Here is a 5,558-nt window from a genome sequence, read left to right as displayed (position 1 = left end):
CCGCGTCGCCGCTGCAGGAGCAGCCGCCACCGCCGCCCGCCGCTGTCGCCGATCCGATCTCGCCGTAGCCGCCGGTCTTTCTCGTTGAACCGGTAAGAACCGGCTGGCCGAACGGTTTTTTTGTTTTTTTATTAGATCGGTTTATTTTATTTTGTTTATCTAACTAACGAACGTTCGTTCGTTTAGATCTGTTAGTGAACGATTTTCGTTAGATTAGTTCTGTTAGCGAACGTTCGTTCGTTAGTCTTTTCTTTTTATTTTATTTTCGGCCAGGGACCTATCCGCGATTATTTTTATCGCAGATTAGCCCCTGATCTTCAAACGTGTGCAACTTTTTAACCGTTCGTCCAAATCCAGTGAAACCAACGCCAAAATCTTCGTCTCGAACCCCTCTTTCCAGTTAATCAACTTGAACATGGTTTTGACAATTTAAAATTTGGTTTCAAGCAGATTTGAATTCGAATTTCTTTTGATCGTAGTTTGAGTTTCGTAGCTCCGATTTGATTGATTCTTTTTGCAAATCGATGCTCTTCAGTTGAACGTTCAGATTTGATCTTTCTCATCTGAGTCTTACACTTGCATCTATGCTTGAGTGCTTATGTATGCTATTGTTTGTTTGCGATAGAATTTCTGGAGTGCGAAGCGTGCTACTACGAGTCTCTAGGGTTTGCAGATCGTCAGCAAGGCAAGTAGCACTTTGATCATATTCCTCTATTACCCAGTTTTTATGCATTAGTTTCAACCCTCAAACATTGCATGAGTAGGATTAATAACATGTGGGTATTGGGAAGTAGATGATGAGGTAGAACCTATTGTCCTTATTATCAAACCTTGGGAGTTACTTCTACGTTATGCTTATACTGCTATGCTATGCTCGTAGACGTGGATTGGTTGAGTGTATCCTTGACAGATGTGAGAGTTGTTAATTAATGGTTAACTTATGGTGGCTATTTAAACACACATCTCGGTGGATTGGTTGAGGCACCCTGGAGCACCCAGTGGTTGTCTGGGATATCCCGGAGTACCAGTGTGATCATCCTATGGTTGCCACCCAGGCTCAAAGGGATCATAAGATTATTCATGCTAGAAACTTCTGTGTGCAGCCACAAGCCATTATGGGCTCTGGCATAGTTGAGTATGTTGTGTGACCTCTTTCAGTGGTAGGCTAGCAGATGTAGGGGAAAGTAGGTGTAACTGTCTACCCAGAGTAAAGAGCTAATGTTTCGGAAAGACTGTGTCTCGATCATCCGTTTCTCAAACATCATGTAATGCGATAAATTCAACGGAGGAGATCGAGTGTGGTGGGAAAAAGTGCGCAAACCTCTACAGAGTGTACAAACTAATCATGGTTAGCCGTGTCCTCGGTTATGGACATCTTGAGTATCTAGTTCTTGAATTATCATGTTGATCTCATCACTCTAAATTAATTTGTTGGGTTATTAATATTAATACTGTTTAATTGGGATTGAGTTGGAGGAACCTTCCCAATGTTTATCAACTACCATGATAGTTAAACAAAATATATATTTCTTTGTTGTAGGGAAAAATTGGCTTTTCGCAAAAACATGATAACCATAGAGCCTCCACCAGCCATATATGCATGTAGTGTTAGCATTTACCTTGTTCATTGCTCTACTGTTTTATTTTGCAAGCATATTCCATGTGCTAACCCGTTCCGGGCTGCAACGTATTATGTTGCAGACTTTTGAGACGAAGATTAAGGTGCGCTAGGTCGTTGTCGTGCACTCAGCTATGCCGTTGGAGTTGATGGACTCATTTACCTTCGATGCTTCCGCAGTTATCTTATTTAGATGGCCTTAAGCCATATTATTGTAATAAGTTCTCTTTTGAGACATTCGATGTAATAAGTGTGTGATTGCACTTTGTTATAAATCCTTCAAGTACTGTGTGTGTCAACATTACCGATCCAGGGATGACACTTATACACAGAGATTTGACCGTTTGAGGTCGGATCGCTACATAAGAGCAACTCTAGCAGACCCGCAAAAATTTCACCCGCAAAACGCGTTTGCGGTTCTACGAAGATCGTGTTTGCGGGTCGAAAACTTGCGCAGCCGAACAGAAACCGTATCTAAACCTGCATAATTTGAAAAACCACTTTCGCGGGAGAAATTGCACAAACATAGTTCATCACATGATCAACAAACTACAAGCATAGTTATACTACATACTACGTTAAACTAGTACTAGAGGGGGGGTCGGATCAGACGGCGGCGAGGTCGCGGCAAATGGACGACGCCGTGGACGAGAAGGACGCTCAATCCTCCTCGCCGGAGCTGCATAGGTCGACGTACTTCGCCGCCTGCTTCTCACGGATGCGGCGCCACTCCTCGGCCTTCTCCTTGGCCGCGAGGTTGGCGGCGACCGCCTGCCGCCACTGGAGGTCTTCGAGCTCCTCGGCATGGCGCCGGCGCTCCGCCCCCTCGCGCATGCTCCGCTCGTCAATGGCGGCCGCAACGGCGTCGACGTCCGCGACGTAGTCTTCTAGCCCGACGACTCCGCGGCGGCCGAGTGGAGCGGGCTCCTCGGGCTCCTCCTTCACGGGGACGAAGGCGAACGGCGTCGGCTCCTCCTCGTCCTCCGACCACTCCCTCTTCACGGGGAGAAAGCACGTGCCGGAGGAGGAGGAGGAGCTCCCGGCGTACGAAGACCTCGCGAAGGAGAAGGACGCGCGCCGGCGGCCGTACTCCTCCGTCTCGCTCCGCTGGAAGCTCGGCGGCGGCGACATGCCGCGTTGGTCCACTTCCGGGCGTCGCGCTTCCTCGCGCGTCCGACCGGATGCGCCGCTCGCGCTCCGGGTCCCTTCCACCGCCGGATGTGCTGCTCCACATTCGGCCCCACATGGCGGCTGCAGGCGGGCCGGTGGTCGGCGGCGGCGACAAATGTGGAGAGGGGGAAGGGGAATCGCGTGGCTCGGCGGCGGGGGATAGGGTTTGGACCCGCAAATGAGTCGCGGAACCACGGTTATAGCGGTCGGGGCGTGCGGTATGCGGGCTCTGTTCTAGTCGGAAAATTGGGCCAAGCCCGCATACTCGCCGGAATTTTGCGGGTCTGCGTGTTTTGCGGGGTCTGCTAGAGTTCCTCTAAGTTGTAGAGGCTACTTAGAAAACTCCATCTTTTCATGTTCAAGTGGAATGTATCTCATGTTCAAGTGGAATGTATATCAATTTGGACATGTGTACGTGTGCACAGCCGCGGAGTATGAAGTCAGCAAGTGAAATCACAACCACCTCAGCACAGAAAGTTCAGCTGAGATCAATTAATGGGGCAAAGATTGCCAATGACCGAGAAATCTTATTATTATTGGCTTGACTATTATAACAGTAGAAAAACAGGTATGCAAATCAGTATTTATTCCATTGATCCATGGACAAGTGGATGGTTCCGTGTCCGACAAAGCATGCATTGACTCGATCATGTCGCATTATTGAAACGGAAAAATGAACCGTAATAATAAGTTGTACTCACTCCATTCCTAAATATAAGTCTTTGTAGAGATTCCTCTAAAAACTGCATACGGATGTATATAGATATATTTTAGAGTGTAGATGCACTCATTTATTTGCTTCATATGTAGTTCATAATGGGATCTTTTAAAAGACTTATATTTAAAAACGGAGGAAGTAGAAGTCACATGTATGCAACTAATCAAGGAGTCATCGACCACTCGCATTCTAGGGAACGTTCTGCCGAGTATTACTATTCCTTCTCGTCTTCTAAGACGCCAAATCCTACATAGAAAGGGAGTTGATGGATATAGAGGTTGTGGCAATAGGCTGTGTTCCTTATTTATATATGGTGCGTCAAAAAATCTGAAAAATATTTGCACAATTGTACTGTCTCCATTCGGGTTTATAAGTCGATCAGGGATTTTCTCTTCATTTTGACTAACGCAAGATGTGCTATATGCTAAAAAAAAATCTTTAGATTCGTTGTCGAATGAAATTTCGGTAGGTATTGCATCACCTAACATTTGAACCGGACCCTTGTCGAAATACATGACCATAGGCAGTTTCTAGAGTCCTTATTTATGAAAAAACCCTGCCTCGGGTTGGATTCGGCCCGCTCTTAGGACTAGCCAAATTTTCCCTGCCCCACCATAAATATTGTCACAGGGGTTCGTTTAGGTCGGATTTATTTATTTAACTAGATGATAACCCGCGCGTTGCTGCGGAAATTTTTTAACAGATAATGATAGAGCTAATATTCGACAACATCATGTGGTTCAAATGTTCAATAAATAGTACTAACCCAAAAAGAAATAGTATAATTAAAGGAAGTCAAGTATAAGTAAATGGGGATGAACAAATCGACAAGGAGAAAACCGACAAAAGAATATGCAAACATGTCCAGGTTAGAGGAGGCGCGCGATAAGCTTACGTATTGCAAGTAAGAAGGGTATGACTAATCAGAAACATACACACTATTATACGGAACAAATTGTGTCGTTTGACCTTTTTCTACAAAAGTAGTCTACATGACACACAAGAAAACCAACATTAATATATTAAAGATCCCCCAAAAAACATTAATATATTAAAGAAATTACACAAAGAAAAATGACTGTAACCCATTATACTTTGTGACTGGGTAACTTTTTTTTCAGGAATATTTATCTGGTGCCGTGTGGCGACCACTAGATGGCAGAGTAGACGCCATGAGATAGCTGGGTCACATAAATGAAGTCCATATCAGTGCATATGTGCGAGGGTGTCCATGGCCGTGTCTGGGCATGGACGTCGGATGGCTGGGAGACAGAGCATGTAGCCGATGCGGTGTGTGTGCATAGTTCAGGCGTACGTGTTGGCCGGGTGCTGATGCATGACTCCAGGCTCTCGTGTGTGCATGGCAAACCGCCGATGCGTCTGTCTGCATGACCTGGGCGCTTGTGCATGGACGAACTCCACTCCAACTCTATCACACTCTCCATGAAGACGCACACGTCCATGTGTGTGCACACACGAATGCGAGGACACACATATGCCCCATGAGCTTGCATATGCTCCGTGGACACCGGGAGAGCAAGCATAAAATAAAATAAATAAAAACTGGTGGGGAGGCCTATGAAAAACTGGTGATGTTGATCGTGCTCCGGTCTGGTCAATAAAAATTATGGAGTTAGTTTAGCGATTACATAGGCGCACCATCGTCTCACATTCTAGTCGGATCTTCAAAGTCAACTCCGGCCAAATCAACATGTATTTCTCTTCAAAAGATCAGGACACCCTTGTACGTATTACATGCCATGGATAGGAGGAGAAATGGAGATGGAAGGTGGACCTTGGGGGAGGGTGATGTGACGAGTTCTCCAACCTGACACACATATAGCAGAAAACACGAATGGAAACGTGCAAAGGTTACCGACCTATGTAAAACTGGTGGAGAGGCCTATGAGCTAGATACGCGCAATTTAGAAGAAGATGCCGAGGGTGATTTTGGTGAGGCGCTCGGGCAGGTAGGCAGCGATGCCGTTGCAGAGTTGCAATCACCTTTTTCTTGCAGCCCTACTGCCTCTTGCTTTGTTCCAGTATTGTGTG

The sequence above is a fragment of the Triticum aestivum genome, chromosome 1D, assembly GCF_018294505.1.
Source record: "Triticum aestivum cultivar Chinese Spring chromosome 1D, IWGSC CS RefSeq v2.1, whole genome shotgun sequence".
NCBI classification, from domain to species: Eukaryota; Viridiplantae; Streptophyta; class Magnoliopsida; order Poales; family Poaceae; genus Triticum; species Triticum aestivum.
Note: the sequence above shows the minus strand (reverse complement) of the source record.